The sequence below is a fragment of the Stenella coeruleoalba genome, assembly GCF_951394435.1.
Source record: "Stenella coeruleoalba genome assembly, chromosome: 7".
Classification (NCBI taxonomy): Eukaryota; Metazoa; Chordata; class Mammalia; order Artiodactyla; family Delphinidae; genus Stenella; species Stenella coeruleoalba.
This window is the reverse complement of record NC_137153.1, coordinates 66,898,843-66,917,542: the sequence shown is the minus strand read 5'-3', so window position 1 is coordinate 66,917,542 and position 18,700 is coordinate 66,898,843.

Genomic DNA, 18,700 nt, shown 5'->3' with positions numbered 1-18,700 from the left:
CTGCACCACCAGGGAAGCCCAGTTTTTATAGTTTTAATATGATGCACAATTATATATGTGGGGGTTTGGGGTTGTTGTTTAGTTTCATTTATCCTTCTTGGTGTTCTCTGAGCTCCTTGGATCTGTGGCTTGTCTGGCATTAATTTTGGAAAGTCTTGATCATTAGTATTTTACATATTCTTCTGTTTCTTCTCACTTTCTTCTCCTACTCGTACTCTAATTATATGCCTAGTACCCCTTTTGATATTGTCCCACATTTCTTGGATATTATGTTCTGGTTTTCTTGTCTTTCTTTTTTTCTCTCTTTGCATTTCAGGTTGGGAAGTTTCTACTGACATATATTGAGGCTCACTGATTTTTTTTCAGTCATGTTGTGACTACTGATGAGTCCATCAAAGACATTCTTCATTTCTGTTACTATGTTTCTTATTTCTACAACTTCCTTTTGATCCTTTATTAGAGTTTCTACCTCTCTGCTTATATTCTCCATCTGTTCTTGCATGTAGTCTATCTTTTCCATTATAGCACTTAACAATAATCATAGTTATTTAAATTCCCTGTCTGATAATTCCAATATCTATGTCACATCTGAATCTGGTTCTGCTGATTGCATCTCTTTAGACTGTGTCTTTTCTTGTCTTTAGAGGATTAATACTAAACTGGTTAGAAATTCAACTGTTTTAAATATTTCCTGTAGATATTGGTGCCAGAGACTTCAAATTCCTGCAGTGTCTTTGTCTCACCTGTTGACTTTGGGCTTCTCTCAGTACTCCTCCTCAGAAAATCTGTATCTTGCATCTGTTTCAGCTGTGGTCCATAGTTGTTATTGTGCAGCCCCATCTGTGTGGCATAGGGGAGGGGGAACATTCTACCATCTTCTGATTACATCTCAGTCTTTTAGTGGGTCTATGTCTTCAGGCTGTGACCTTTACAAGTGTTGCTTCAGTGATATAGCTTTTCCATCCTACCTTCTACTTCCTTCCCTTGTTTCAGCTTTACAAATCTATTTTATTGAAGACCTTATGCCTGTTGAGTATGCTTTTTTCCCCCATATTAGGTGAGACAGAAAAGCTAAAGGAGAATAAAATAGAAGGAATGCTTTTCCAAGCTGTGATAAGGCTCTGACAATGTACTTTCACCTAGAGAGTGGTTCTTTGTCATGGAGAAGATCCTGGGCATATTTTATAATGGTCATTCCTCATCTTTCCCTGCCAGAACCACAAAGAATCTTTCTTGGGTCTTTACTATGAGAACCTGGTGGGGTTCCTGGAAGCAAAAGCCACAAAAGTGTAGTGGCCTTCAAAGTTTCTCACTTACACACCAGTCCAATAGTCCACATAGCCTCCAGAAATTCATCAAAATTACCAGTTAAGTGTTTTACCAGTTTATGGCTCCAGCAACTTCTGCTTCAGGTAAGCATATATCATCTTTTTCTCTCTGGATATACTTGTCTCTCCAGATTTCAGAGTTGTGGTTTGTCCTGTGACCTCAGTTTTTTGATGTGTCCATGAAAAGTTGTTGATTTTCAGTTTATCTGGGCTTTTCTTTTTGTAGGGACAGGAATGATAACTTCTAAGCTCTATACATGATAGAGCTGAAACTTGAAAGTCATTTTTCCTCTGTTTTCTTTCATAAACTGAATCTTATAACTCTTTTATTGAATTTTTAAAATTTTGGCTTTCCTATTTTACATTTTCAAGAGTTCTTTCTGGTTTTCTAAGGTTTTTAAACCACATCCTGTTCTTATTTTTTGAGTGCCACATCTGCTTTTATCTTTCTAAGGACACTAATTTTTCATTGGAATTCTAAAGACTTTGTACAAATAAAATTTCTTTGGGTTTCAAATTTCACTTTCACAATTTAGAATTAAATTTTTTTCTCACTCTTTTTGGGAGTAGTTTTGCTTCATTAAAAGCATTATTATACTGGAAACCACTTTTCAGGTTTTGTGTTTTTAAATATCTAGTTATGTCTTAACAGATATCATATCTATCAGAGACCAAAAACCTTAGTTAAATTTAAAAACTTTTCTGGTATGGACTAAGAAGTGGACTAATTGTTCACAACATGTTGACAGCTCTCTTTAAATCTTTGTAGGTTCCAACAGATGTACAATATTCAAAACATCTGGCCAAGGAGAAATTATTAGGCTGCCCCTGAGTGGAAGAAATTAGCATTGCTTTCAGAGAAACAGTTCTTTTTAGTTCTTACAGGTGAGGATTGCAGTCCTTAAGTTGTTTTGCTCTATTTTTCAAATAACATTATAAAATGCCAATGAATCCCCAGCTAGAGATAATGCTACTATTTCTTTAAAACAATTTTTTTGTATTATGAACTTCTAGTAAAAATCTTAAAACATCTTTTAAATAATTCATTATTATAGACTCTTCCATGGCAGGTGTCCAGCTAGACATCTGGCTGTTCTACAGTCTAAAACACAGGATTGTTTATCTCTACATACAAAAGCTTCTGTCAATATTAATACTCTTAGTTCAAAACTAGAAAAAAAAAACTGCTGTTACTACCATCTGCCATTTGTTGAGTCCTATTAAATGCCAGATACTAGTCTAATCTTCAAAGATAACTGGTATTATACTCAAATCACAGAAAAAGGGAACTGAAGCATAGAGAGGTTAATGACTTCCTCAAAGTCATAGAACCAGATAAGTGGGAAGCCAGAATTCTCACCCATGTCTCTCTGGTCTATATCCACTCCCCATACCTTCTTTGTTTCCAGATTTGTGTCCATTTTTAGGGGTCTGTTAACATTGTGAATGATCTTGTGTAATTCTTTCTTCATGATCATTTTCCCATTCAGCCGAGAAATTTCTATTTCAAGATCTCTCTATCTAAAGTCTTCAGAATTAGTATTTTTGATACCTGTATAAAATATTTTTGATGTCTGTGTAAAGTCTTGCTCTATTTAAGTAGTCTTGTTATGTATAAGACTTCACTGGAGAAGACTTCCATGGAGGTAAAGAAGTCAATCGCAAGTGCAAGGACCAGGAAAGCATCACCTATGAGATCCTCCATTAGTCTTCTCTACTTACCAAGGCTTCTGTGACACTGGACTGACCTTGAAGTGGAGGAAGGGGAGTCACATGATACCTGAGTTTGGGAACTACCATAACAGGTCAATCACTGTGACCACTGGGAGCATGAGTCAGAACTACTAAAAATGGCTGAAGCTTATCCAAACAATGACCTGAAATTAAGCACTAAAATCTATCATCTCCTAAGAAATAGTCACTAGCTTCCTGACAGTGTAGTCACCAGATCCCTATGAAATTAGAGGAAGGCAGTGAGTAAAGAAGCCTCCTTGGAGATAAGAAAACACCAGTGGTCATAGTTGACTGTGATTATCAAAATAATCTGATAATTAATCTAGTAACACTGAAACTTGCATGTATCCTGGAAAGACAGAAGTGCATCCAAAATGTATCCAAAAAGGCCATGCTTTCTCTGAAAAAAAGGATGGCGAAATGGCAATTCCATGAGACCCTAAAACTCCAAAGAACTGCTGAAACACTTTCTCAAGCATAAAATCTAAATAAATTTATGTATTTTACTAGACCCAAGAAATATTGGGTTGGCAAAAAAATTCCTTGGTTTTTAAAGTAATAATAAAGGACACATTTTTCATTTTTACCAAGAACTTTATTGAACAACTTATTCACCCTTTTTTTTTTTCTTCCACCACGGAGCACAGGCCCCGGACGCACAGGCCCAGCGGCCATGGTCCACGGGCCCAGCCCCCCCGCGGCATGTGGGACCCTCCCGGACCGGGGCACGAACCCATGTCCCCCGCACCGGCAGGCGGACTCCCAACCACTGCGCCACCAGGGAAGCCCCGTATTCACCCTTTTGTTCCACTACCTTCTGCCATTTTCCAGGCAACTTCATAATTCCATCTTCCCCAAACGTTTTATCTTTTTGAGCAAAGAACTGTTCCAGGTGCCTTTTACAGTCTTCCAGGGAATTGAAAATTTTTCCATTAAGAGAATTTTGTAAAGACTGAAATAAATGGAAATCCAAAGGTGCAATGTCTAGTGAATATGGCGGATGAATCAGAACTTCCCAGACAAGCTGTAACAGTTTTTGCCTGGTCATCAAAGAAACATGCGGTCTGGCGTTGTCCTGAGGGAAGATTATGCATTTTCTGTTGACTAATTCCGGACGGTTTTCGTCCAGTGCTGCTTTCAGTTGGTCTAATTGGGAGCAGTATTTGGAATTAATCATTTGGTTTTCCGGAAGGAGCTCATAATAGAGGACTCCCTTCCAATCCCACCATATAAACATCACCTTCTTTGGATGAAGACCAGCCTTCGGTGTGGTTGGTGGTGGTTCATTTCCCTTGCCCCATGATCTCTTCCATTCCTCCTTATTATACGGTATCCAATTTTCACCTCCTGTTACCATTTGTTTTAAAAATGGAATGTGTTCGTTGCCTTTACGTAGAGAATTGCATGTGGAAATATGGTCAAGAAGGTTTTTAATCACTTAACTTGTGTGGGAGCCAACACCAAAGCGACTAACATAAACAAGCTGGTGTAAGTGATTTTCAGTGCTTGATTTGGATATTTTGAGCATGTCCGCTATCTCCCGTGTGGTATAAAGTTGATTGTTCTCAATTAATGTCTCGATTTGATTGCTGTCAACTTCAATTGGTCTATCTGACCCTGGAGCATTGTCCAGTGAGAAATCTCCAGCACGAAACTGCACAAACCACTTTTGACACGTTTGATCAGTCACAGCATCTTCATGCACCAGACAAATCTTTTTTTGTGTTTCAGTTGCGTTTTTACCTTTCTTGAAATAATAAAGTTTAAATATGCCGAAAATGTTGCTTTTTTTCTTCCATCTTCAATATTAAAATGGCTACAGAAAAATTTACCAATTTTGATTTTTTTTTAAATGCATGTTGAGGGCTTCCCTGGTGGTGCAGTGGTTGAGAGTCCACCTGCCGATGCACGCGACACGGGTTCGTGCCCCAGTCCGGGAGGATCCAACATGCCGCTGAGCGGCTGGGCCCGTGAGCCATGGCCGCTGAGCCTGCGCGTCCGGAGCCTGTGCTCCGCAACGAGAGAGGCCACAACGGTGAGAAGCCCGCGTATCGCAAAAAAACAACATTAATAATAAAAATGCATGTTGATATGACAGATGTCACAATATAATCTAACAAAATTGTTTTTAATGACGTTAAAGACAACTAAGCACTACTAGGGCCATCTTACGGAAAAACCCAACGAAGTTTCTAGCCAACCTAATATTTAATTTTGTGTGTGGTATGAGTTATAATAATATTTTTTATGTCAGTATCGCTTCTTAAATTTGAACTAATTTATTGGTATCTCATCATTTCAGCTCCAGAGAAATGTAGTGCTGTGCCCACCTAATTGAGACAAGCTGGTTCTCTATAGGGAGATGCAAATTAGCTTAGAAGTCATGGATTATCCATTAATAGTGACATGGTGGGGTGGGGATGTCTTGTAGAGAGAAGGTTTGGGCATTGGGAAGATGATACTGTGTCTAACTTTTAATAATCAATAGAGTACTTTTGAAGATGCTGCCTCAATTTAAAAGGGAGTTTTTATCCAAACTTGGCACCCAAATAATCATTTCTCGCTCTCTTGTTTTAAATAACAGCTTTATTGAGGTATAATGCGTATATCCTAAAACTTACCTTTTAAAGTATACAATTCAGTGGGGTTTTTGGGTGTATGTGTATTCACAGTTATGCAACCTTCACTATCTTATTCCAGAACATTTTCATCATGCTAAAAAGAAACCCCATACTCATTTGCAGTCATTCCCCATTAAATCATTTCTCTTTGGCATTCATCTTCTGGGCAGTTTTACAGGGTGTTCCTGCCTTGTCCTGGACTCTGTGTGCTCTCTATTCATGTATAAACTTCTATAACATGTGCTTAAATTATTCCTGTCAACTCTGAGTCTTCCTAGCACCTAGCCACTGGCTGTTTTTCTGGCTGTGTCCAGCTAGGGCCCAGCTCTACCTACCTGACCCTACAGAGAAAAATCCCCCTCCAAGAGTGCTCCAAAACTCCATGGGAATGTGTCAATCTGCTACTTCCCGTGGTTTTCCAAGAAATACAATAGATATGTAAAAATGTTTTTGGAATTATAATTGCCAATGAAAGCTCTTTGAGATTTCATTAGCTTGGAGCTCTTTTCCAAACAACGTGTGTAGTTTGATCAATATAACACAGTAATATACATATCTTTGCTTTGCTAAATGGTTAAAACACTTCACACAGTTTATTAAAAATATCAGAAAACTGATAAAGTTAAAAAGTAAATAAAATAAATATTAAAATAAGTTGGAAATCATCTATTCTATTGCTTCATAGTTAACCATTCCCTCCTTCATAAATAAGGATGACTCTTTTATGTTCCACTTTTTGTATTATCGTTTTCTTCACCTACATCAAGTATTATTTAAGGATCATGCTTTCTCTCTTTTACTCCAACACACTAGTTTTTATTTTGTTTCTATTTTTCAATTATGATGATATTAAAGCAATTTTTAAAGGAAAAATATCCATCCATAATCCCACACACACCTAGTAAAATTGCTGCTATTTTTCTCTTCATTTTTACTTTTTTCCCAGAAAACATATTTTTTTGATTAATTTTCCTGAAATAACTCTATAATACATTTCCCCCTGTATTTCTGCAGGAAAATTTTAAGAAACCCCCATCAAGTTTCTTTCAGGTTGCTTGTAGGCTTTCTATAGGTTTACGCTTACAAACTCAGGAATCTGATAAATTCTACTTCACATGATTACTATAACAAAAACTCCTTTCCACATGGGCCTTTCTATAGAGCTTGTCACAGCATACCAGCTGGCTTTATCAGAGGTGGAAGCAAGAGGGTAAGAAAGAATGCCAGCAAAAGAACATGCTCCCTTTTTCCTTTTCTACAGATACATTTTCTCATAGCTATAACTCAGGTTGCATATATTTTTGTGTCCTTACTTTTCCACTTAACCCAGTTACTTTAACTTATCCCATGTATAATACCATTAATTTCAAAGCCTCATAACAGATTGTTCTATATTTTACATATATTTTACTTACATATTTTTTATTTTGGGGCTAATATGATAGCTCCAAATTTTTCAAAAGTATAATTTGGATAAGGAAAATGTTGAAACTACCTGGTAGAAGAAATGAAGCAGACTTTGAGCATGGTCAGGCCCCATACACTGAGTTTAAGACTCTCCATCAAATAAGGGGAGACTAAGACTGCTCTGGGTTTAGGGTCTAGAAGTAGTAGGGAAGGAGATATGGGGAAAGGGCAGGGCCTCTATCTAATGTCAGATGGAATTGAAATATTTGGGTCCCTTCTCAGATCCTGGGGCCACATCAGAGGAGAGTGCTTACAAGGTCATCTCTCTTCTGCTATCCACTTTCTTCCTGGTGATTCCTCCCTAGGAGTAGCCCCAAACTTCGATTGACTGGGTGGTTGCTTGATGGCTAAACCATGTAGAGGTCATTCTTCCCAAGGGCTGGTAGAAGAACTGGCTCATCTGCAGTGAGCTAGCTCCTTCTTCTTTTTTTTTTTTTTTTTTTTTTGCAGTACGCGGGCCTCTCACTGTTGTGGCCTCTCCCGTTGCGGAGCACAGGCTCCGGATGCGCAGGCTCAGTGGCCATGGCTCACGGGCCCAGCCACTCCATGGCATGTGGGATCTTCCCAGACTGGGGCACGAACCCGTGTCCCCTGCATCGGCAGGCGGACTCTCAACCACTGCGCCACCAGGGAAGCTGTAGCTCCTTCTTTAGGGAGGAAGCACCATGGTTCTCAGAAAACTTGGATTCAACAGCACTGGCAGAGAAAGGGCAGGAACAGAGTCAGAAACAGTTACTTCTTGTTTCTTCAGAAGCCAACTTATCATCTCTTCTCCAACTCTGCCTGACTCCAACTCTTCCTCCTGGGTTCCCTAATTTTGGGCAGGCTCCACCATCCATCCTGTTACCCAAATCACACACCTGGATGTCCACATGACACTGTCCTCTTCTGACCAAGTATTTTCTGATCACATACGAATATTACAATAAATAAAGAATCTAATCCATGACTACATATTGTCAAGTGGTTGAAGGAATTATTGAATAAGTGGACTGATAGTATTAAAGGTTTTTCTGTGTGCAGAAGGTCAATAGGCACATGAAAAGATGCTTATCACTGCTAATTACTAGAGAAAAGCAAATCAAAACTACAATGAGGTATCATCTCACACCAGTCAGAATGGCCATCATCAAAAAATCTACAAACAATAAGTGCTGGAGAGGGTGTGGAGAAAAGGGAACCCTTATGCATTGTTAGCGAGAATGTAAATTGATACAGCCACTATGGAAAACAGTATGGAGGTTCCTTAAAAAACTAAAAATAGAACTACCATATGACCCAGCAATCCCACTACTGGGCATATACCCTGAGAAAACCATAATTCAAAAAGAGTCATGTACCAAAATGTTCATTGCAGCTCTATTTACAATAGCCAGGACATGGAAGCAACCTAAGTGTCCATCAACAGATGACTGGATAAAGAAGATGTGGCACATATATACAATGGAATATTACTCAGCCATAAAAAGAAACTAAATTGAGTTATTTGTAGTGAGGTGGATGGATGTAGAGTCTGTCATACAGAGTGAAGTAAGTCAGAAAGAGAAAAACAAATACTGTATGCTAACACATATATATGGAATCTAAGAAAAAGAAAAGAAAAAAAAAGTCATGAAGAACCTGGGGTAAAACGGGAATAAAGACACAGACCTACTAGAGAATGGACTTGAGGCTATGGGGAGGGGGAAGGGTAAGCTGTGACAAAGTGAGAGAGTGGCATGGACATATATACACTACCAAATGTAAAATAGATAGCTAGTGGGAAGCAGCCGCATAGCACAGGGAGATCAGCTCGGTGGTTTGTGACCACCTAGAGGGGTGGGATAGGGAGGGTGGGAGGGAGGGAGACCCAAGAGGGAAGAGACATGGGAACATATGTATATGTATAACTGATTCACTTTGTTATAAAGCAGAAACTAACACACAATTGTAAAGCAATTATACTCCAATAAGGATGTTAAAAAAAAACAAACAAACACATGCACTCCAATGTTCATAGCAGCACTATTTACAATAGCCAGGACATGGAAGTAACCTAAATGTCCATCAACAGAGAAATGGATAAAGAAGGTGTGGTACACATATACAATGGAATATTACTCAGCCATAAAAAGGAACAAAATTGGGTCATTTGTAGAGTTGTGAATGGACCTACAGAGTGTCATAGAGTGAATAAGTCAAAAAGAGAAAAACAAATATCGTCTATTAATGCATATATGTGGAATCTAGAAAACTGGTATAGATGATCTTATTTGCAAAGCAGAAAAGAGACACAGACGTAGAGAACAAATGTATGGATACCAAGGGGGAAAGGGGGGTGGTGGGAGGAATTGGGATATGGGGATTGACACATATACACTATTGATACTATGTATAATATAAATAACTAATGAGAACATACTGCATAGCACAGGGATCTCTACTGAATGCACTCTGATGACCTAAATGGGAAGGAAATCTAAAAAAGAGGGGATATATGTATATTTATAGATGATTCATTTTGCTGTACAGTAGATACCAACAAAACATTGTAAAGCAACTATACTCTAATAAAAATTAATTTTAAAAAGTCTACAAATAGTAATGCTGGAGGGAGTTGTGGAGAAAAGGGAACCCTCTTACACTGTTGGTGGGAATGTAAATTGGTGCATCCACTATGGAAAACAGTATGGAAGTTCCTCAAAAAACTAAAAATAGAGTTTCCATATGATCTAGCAATCCCACTCCTGGGCATATATACAGACAAAACTATTATTTGAAAAGGCACATGCACCCCTATGTTCATAGCTGCACTATTTACAATAGCCAAGACATGGAAACAATCTAATGCCCATTGACAGATGAATGAATAAAGAAGATGTGGTACACACACACACACACACACACACACACACACACACATACACACACAATGGAATATTACTCAGCCATTAAAAAGAATGAAATAATGCCATTTGCAGCAACATGAGATTATCATACTAAGTGAAGTAAGTCAGAAAGAGAAAGACAAATACCATATTATATCACTTACATGTGGAGTCTAAAATATGACACAAATGAACATACCTATGAAACAGAAACAGACCCACAGACATAGAGAACAGACTTCTGGTTGCCAAGGGGAAGGGGGGTTGGGGGAGGGAAGGATTAAGAGCTTGGGATTAGCAGATGCAAACTATATATTATATATAGGCTAAATAAACAACAAAGTCCTACTGTACAGCACAGGGAACTATATTCAATATCCTGTGATAAACCATAATGGAAAAAGAATATATATATATAAAACTGTCACTTTGCTGTACAGCAGAAACTAACACAACATTGTAAATCAACTACACTTCAATAAATTTTTTTTACATAAAGAATTTTTTTAACTTTTTACTTTATATTGGAGTATAGTTGATTAACAATGTTGTGGTAGTTTCAGGTGTACAGCAAAGTGATTCAGTTATACATGTATATGTATCTATTCTTTTTCAAATTCTTTTCCCATTTAGGTTATTACATAATATAGAACAGAGTTCCCTGTGCTATACAGTAGGTCCTTGTTGGTTTTTAAAGTCCATTTAAAAAAAGATTTTTCTATGTGTAGAATGTAAAAAAACTGTAGATATTTAAGAACACATTTATTACTAGATGCTTCCATGTATATCTTCAATTAAAATAATTCTGACCAAACACGGTTTACTTCAGATTGCTTGTGTCTGGCATACGAGAAGCGTTTAATCAAACTGGTATGGTTTTCACATGATGTCCACAACCACTAGCAACTTCTGATTCATTTCTGACTGAAGACAATGATTCAAATAGGCAGAATGTTCTTTTGCTGTGTTGAAAACTTTAAAATTTTAAAAATTTTCTAGGGACTTCCCTGGTGGCACAGTGGTTAAGAATACACCTGCCACTGCAGGGGACACAGGTTTGAGCCCTGGTCTGGGAAGATCCTACATGCCACAGAACAACTAAGCCTGTGTGCCACAACTACGGAGCCTGAGCTCTAGAGCCTGCAAGCCACAACTACTGAGCCCGCATGCCACAACTACTGAAGCCAGTGTGCCTAGAGCCCATACTCTGCAACAAGAGACGCCACTGCGATGAGAAGCCTGTGCACCACAACAAAGAGTAGTCCCCACTAGGCACAAGTAGAGAAAGCTTGCACGCAGCAACGAAGAACCAATGCAGCCAAAAATTAATTAATTAATTAAAAAAATAAGTAACAAAATATTCTAATCTGGTTGCTTTAACAAACAAATAGCAAGGGAAAAAAGAGGAGAAGGTGAACTGCAGAAAACCAGAGAGACTTAAGAGATATAATGAGAAATGTTTGGATCCTGATGTGAACAAACTAAAGGTTAAAAAATTCTGAGACAGACCAGGACATCTGAACTATGACTGGATATTTTATAATATTAAAGAATTAATATTTTTTAGATGTGAATTGTGCTTTTATGTTTTAGAAAAGAGTCCTTCAGAGAAAGACAAATACCATATGATATCACATATACGTGGACTCTAAAAAAGTTGAACTCATAGAAACAGGGTAGAATGGTGGTTGCCAAGGGCTGGGGGGCAGGGGGGAATGTGGAGATATTGGTCCAAGGGTATAAACTTCCAGTTACAAGATGAATAAGTTCTGGGGATCTAAGGTAGAGCACGGTGACTATAGTTAACAATGTTTTATTATATTCTTTAAAGTTGCCAAGAGAGTAGACCTTAAATGCTCTCACCACTACCACGACCACCAAGAAAAAAAAAAAAGGTAATTATATGAGGTGATGGATGTGTTAACGAACTTTATGGTGGTGATCTTTTCACAATATATATGTATCAAATAATCCAATGTACATCTTAAACTTACACAATATTATATGTCAGTTATACTCAATAAACCTGGGGAGGAAAAAAGAGTCCTCACCTTTTATAGAAGCATAATGAAGTATTGACAGATGAATTGAGATAATGTCTGAGATTTGCTTTAAACAATACAGTAGGGTGGTGGGGCTGGCTGGGTGAAAAGTAGATGAAACAAGACAGGTTCACTGGCAAGCTGTTTGGCTGGCCATGACTCCTCATGTTACTATTTCACCTCAAGACCCTGACTCTCACCACTTCATGGCTACCCTCCTTTTGACTTTACCTTCTGCTGGTAACTATCTCAGTTACTAATTCAGAGGTAGCAGGAACTTGGAGGCAGATGCCTCATCTCTTCTATAGTTGGATCCAACATTTCAGATTACTTCTCAGCAGGACAGAAATTTTACTCTCCATGCATTTGACAGGCTTAATTTAGCTTAGCAGCTTTCAAACTTCTTTCATGGCAGAAACATTTTCTCAAACAAAATCTTAAACAAACTTAGATATATAAACATATAAAAGTGGAGCCACTCCAATTGACCAATCACCTAGGAAAACACTCTATGCTGGCTCATATTAAAGAAAGTGCATGTTCTAAGATAAGCCAAGGGGGAAGACAGATGCAAAGCTACATCAAAGTAGGGCTCTTCCTAGAAATGTTGCTGGACTGAGCATGGTGAGAAATGAGGGGAGAGAAGATACAAGAGTCTGGAGTCAGGCTTTGGGCACAGCTTCTGCAATAGCCAGTGGTCCCTTTCTTCCAGATATCCTGTTGTTGGGTAAGTTGCTTTGCACAACTTTATCCTCACCATGGGATCCACTCTACTCTTGCCCATTATGATTGTTTGCTCATTCTATGCACCCATGCAGAGGCATGTCTCACTCAGGCTGTCCCCACTCATGACCACATGAGATTTTTCCTAGTACAGAAAGTTTTATTCACTGGTGATTAAAACCTGATTCATGAGTGAGTCTTATACCAACGTAGGTCATGATTTACAAAAAGCCTGCAAATTTCCTTATTTCCAAGAACTGGATAGTTAGTTTTTTCTTGGCTAGGTTTAGAACAGCTTACCATGTATGGAAAGGGAGTCCTTTCTTTGGGAACTTCTATTGTAGTAGGTGCTAAGCTATCTGGTGGGATCCATGGTTTCCTTCTTTTAGAAGCATCCCTGGAGTGTGCCACTCAGGGCTCAAGATTCTTTGCCAGAAAATGGCTGGAGAGGAATTCTATAGGTATGAATCACAAAGGCTTAGCTTTCTTAATATTTATTAGTGTTTTATGTTAATACATATCTGCAACTTTTCTCATTCCTAATTTTAACATATATTCATCAGCTGACGAATTTGGCTATAGTAAGTACCTGGTGAGCTCAACTAAGTGGGACTCAATATTATTAGTTGTGGTGTAGTTGTTGTTGTTAAAAAACGTTATTTTTAAAAGTTTTAGATTTACAGAAAAGTGTTACTGTTATTATATGAAGGTCAACTACATATAATCCTCATGTTAAGGGTACAGGAGACAATAGTTATCCTCTTAGAGTCAACCACTCAATCTTGCCCCTTTCACCAATTTCCCAATCTGTAACACTAGCCAATCACTTTGGATCTTTTAACTAGCAAATCTCACTAACCAGGGGTCCAGTACCCCAAAACTAGACCCAGGGAGGAGGGAGTGGGGGGAAGGCAAGGTACCAGACATGGTCCATTGGACATAACTTTAGCATCATTAACAGAAAGTTCTTGAGACCAGCCAAAGGGGCCAGTTACAATGTAAAAGAAAGATGGGTAAAACCAGAAACCATAAAACTCCTAGAAAAAAATATAAGTGGAACCCTCTTTAACATAAATTGTAGCAATACTCTTTTGGCTCCATCTCCTAAGCAAAGGAAATAAAAGCAAAAATAACAAATGGGACCTAATTAAATTTAAAAGCTTTTGCCCAGCAAAGGAAACCATTGCCAAAATAAAAATACAAACTACTGAATGGGAGAAAATATTTTCAAATGATGTGACCAATAAGGGGTTAATATCCAAAATATATGAACAGCTTATACAACTCAACATCAAAAAAACAAACAACCTGATTAAAAAATGGGCAGAAGACCTGAATAGACATTTTTCCAAAGAAGACATACAGATGGCCAACAGGCACGTGAAAATATGCTAATGATTATTAATCATCAGAGAAAAGCAAATTAAAACCACAAAGAGATATCACATCACACCTGTCAGCATCAAAAACCCCCACAAATAACCAACATTGGTGAGGATGTGGAGAAAAGGGAATCCTCATACACTGTTGGTGGAAATGTAAATTGGTGCAGCCACTGTGGAAAACAGTATGGAGCTTTCTCAAAAAACTAAAAGTAGAACTACCATATGACCCAGAAATTTCACTCTTGGGTATCTATCCGAAAAAATAATGAAAACAGTAATTCGAAAAGATACATGCCCCAATGTTCATAGCACATTATCTACAATTGCCAACATATGGAAGCAACCTAAATGTCCATCAACAGATGTATGGGTAAAGAAGATGCGGTACACACACACACACACACACACACACACAGTAGAATATTACTCAGCCATAAAAAAAAATGAAATTTTGCCATTTGCAACAACATGGGTGGACTTGGAGAATATTATGCTAAGTGAAATAAGTCAGACAGACAAAGACAAATACTGTATGATAACACTTATATGTGGAATCTAAAAAATACAACAAACTAGTGAATATAACAAAAAAGAAACAGGGAGGAATCAAGATGGTGGAATAGAAGGATGTGGAACTCACCTCCTCCCACAAATACTTCAAAAATACATGTGGAAAAATTTTCACAGAATACCCTACTGAATGCTGGTAAAAGATATCAGATATGCAGAAGTGCAAGAAAGATCACATAACCAGGTAGGATGAAAGAAAAAAAGAAATTGGGACAGGACCTGTACCCCGGGAGGGAGCTGTGAAAGAGGAAATGTTCCCGTACCCTGGGAGCCCCCTTCAGAGGTGGGGAGATCAGCCTGGACAGGAAGGGAGCTTCAGAGGCTCAGAGGAGAGTGCAGCAGCTGGTTGGCAGCAAGCAGAACAGAGAGAGACTGGCACATAGGACCTGCACTACCTCGCTGCAATCCCCTGTCCAAGATGCACGCCTGCTGGTATATGTGGGGGCTGGGTGCTGAAACTCCAGTTTCAGAGGACAAACCAGGGAGAGGACTGGGGTCGGCTGCATGGAGACAGCCAGAAGGGGCTGGAGAGTGGTGCAGGCCACAACTGGGGGGTTTACGTGGAAGAAGCCCAGGCCTGCCATAGAAGCAAAGCACCATTGCTAAGGGATATGCGAAGGGAGGTATGGGGCCTGCCATAGCGGGCGCTTTCTCCGCTCCAATTTTATGAGCTCTGGGAGTAGGACAATGGGTGCTACCATGGCTGGGATGGGTCCAGCCTTAGCAGCTGTGGGCTTTGTGGGCATGTGCATGCAGAGGTAGGTCCGGGATCTGGGCTGCTTCCATAGCTCCCACAGTGGGTCCAGGTGTATGACTACTATAGTCCTGGTACCTGACTTCAGTAAACTGGCACCTAAGGATCTGTGCTGGTGGTTTTGTGAACACAGTGACTAAGGGTCACTAGAGCTAATTGCCTGCATTCCCACAGTGGAGGCGAGGTTGAGGGAAGTGCCAACAACAGTGTATTTTGTGAGCCCAAACAGATGACACCACAGAGCACACTCCCTGGTGGACAGCTCTGATGAAGGAATACTCAGTGGCTCCTCTCCCAGCTGGGGTGCTCCAGTCCTGCCTACCTCACACTACAGCGCAGAAACAGATCTGGGGGCTTCTATTCCAACAACCAGGACACAGACCTTGCCCCTGACAGGGCAGTGACAAACACAGAGCAAAGAAGAGGCCCCACTCAATATCCAGTGCAGGCTCTAGTCACCAGAACACCAGTCATGCCCCCTATCAAGGGGATAACAGCCAGCACACAGTGAGGAAAGAGCCAGCAGGCATCCACACTAAAAACAGCCCTTGCACAAAAAATATTAAACCCATGCAGGCTATGCAGGGACACTCCCACATAAAAATAGCCCTCCAAGACCACAGTAGAAAACTGTTTCTCCTAAACTCATAGAATAAGAGAAATATAAGTAAAGTGAAGAAGCAGAGCTTTGAGACGGAAAAGCAATAAGGCAACAGAGATCCTAAATGATACAATAGAACCGTTAGACTTAATTGATAATTTCAAGACATTACATCCCCAAAAACAGAATACACATTCTTTTCAAGTGCACATGGAACATTCTCTAGGATAGACCCCATACTAGGGCACAAAACAAGGCTTGACAGATTTAAGAGTATAGAAATAATTTCAAGCCTCTTTTCTGACTACAACATCATAAAACTAGAAAGCAAACACAGTAAAAGAAATAAGAAAAAAATGATTACATGCCGGCCAAACAACACGCTACTAAAAAACCAATTGGGTCAATGATGGAATCAGAGAAGAAATTTAAAAATACCTTGAGGCAAATGAAAGTGAAAAGACAACCATAAAAAATCTGTGGGATGCAGCAAAAGCAGTTCTTAGAGGGAAGCTCATAGTCATAGAGGGCTTCTTCAGAAAACAAGAAAAATCTCAAATAAACAACCTAACCCACTACCTAAAAGAATCAGGAAAAGAAAAACAAAAAAACCCCTAAAGTCAGCAGAAGGAAGGAAATAATAAAAACCAGAGAGGAAATAAATAAGAGGTTAAAAACAATAGACAAAAGTCAATAAAATCAAGAGTTGGTTCTTTGAAAGGGTAAACCAAATTGACAAACCTCTGGCCAGGCTCACTAAGAAGAAAAGAGAGAAGACCCAAATAAACAAAATAAGAAATGAAAGAGGAGAAATCACAGCTGATACAGCAGAAATACAAAAAACTGTATGAGAATACTATGAACAATTATATGTCAACATATCCAACAACCTATTTAGAAGAAATGGACAATTTTCTAGAAACATATAGCCCACCAAAACTGAATGAAGAAGAAATAGATAACTTGAGCAGACCAATCCCTAGAAGTGAAATAGAATCTGTAAAAAAAAAAAAAAAAAAAAAAATTCCTACAAACAAAAGACCAGGACCAAATGGCTTCACAGGCAAATTCTACCAAACATACAAAGAAGAACTTATACTGATCCTTCTCAAACTCTTCTAAAAGACTGAAGAAGAAGGCACACTTCCAAAGACATTCTATGCAGCCACCATCACCCTGATACCAAAACCAAAGACACTATCAGAAAAAAAATATATAGATCAATATCTTTGATAAATATTGCAAAAATTCTGAACAAAATATTAGCAAACCGAATCCAATAATATATAAAAAAGGTCATACACAATGACCAAGTTAGATTCATCCCATGGTCAGTCAGAAGGATGGTTCAACATATGCAAATCAAGCAATGTGATACACCACATTTACAAAAAAAAAGACAAAAGCCACATGATCATATCAATAGATGCAGAAAAAGCATTTGATAAAATTCAACATCCATTTGTGGTAAAAATCCTTATGATAGTGGATAAAAAAAGAACATATCTCAACATAATAAAAGCTGTTTATGACAAACCTACAGCCAATATAATACTCAATGGTGAAACGCTGAAAGCCTTCCCACTAAAATTTGGAACAAGACAAGTACGCCCACTCTCATCACTTCTATTCAACATACTTTGGAAGTCCTAGACACAGCAATCAGACAAGAAAAAGAAATAAAACGTATTCAGATTGGTAGGGAAGAGGTAAAATTGTCATTATATGTAGATGACATGATACAGTGTATAGAAAACCCTAAAGATTTCACACAAAAACTACTAGAACTGATAAATGAATTCAGCAAGGTAGCAGGATACAAGATTAACATAAAGAAATCGATTGCATTTCTTTACAGCAACAATGAAATACCAGAAAAGGAATGTAAACAAACAAGTCCTTTTAAAATTGAATAAAAAAACAATAAAATACTTAGTAATAAACCTCATCAAGGAGGTGAAAGACATTTATGCTAAGAACTACAAAGCTTTAATAAAGGAAATTGAAGATGATTCAAAGAAATGGAAAGATATCTCATGCTCTTGGATTGGAAGAATGAATATTGTTAAAATGGCCATACTACCCAAAGCAATCTACAGATGTATTGTGACCCCTATCAAATTACCTATGCCATTTTTTCACAGAACTAGAATAATCCTAAAATTTATATGGAACCATAAAAGATCCAGAATTGCCAAACCAATTCTGAGGAGGCATAACCCTCTCAGACTTCAGACAATACTACAAAGCTATAGTCATCAAAACAGTGTAGTATTGGCACAAAAAGACATGTGGATCAATGGAAAAGAATAGAGAGCCTAGAAATAAACCCAGACACCTATGGTCAATTAATCTTTGACAAATGAGGCAAGAATATACAATGGGGAAAAGACAGTCTCTTCAGCAAGAGGCATTGGGAAAGTTGGACAGCAACATGCAAATCAGTGAAGTTAGAACATACCCTCACACCATACACAAAAATAAACTCAAAATGACTTAAAGACTTAAATATAAGACAAGACACCATAAAACTCCTAGAAGAGAAGGTACCATTCTCTGACAATAAATTGTACCAATGTTTTCGTAGGTTAGTCTCCCAAGGCAATAG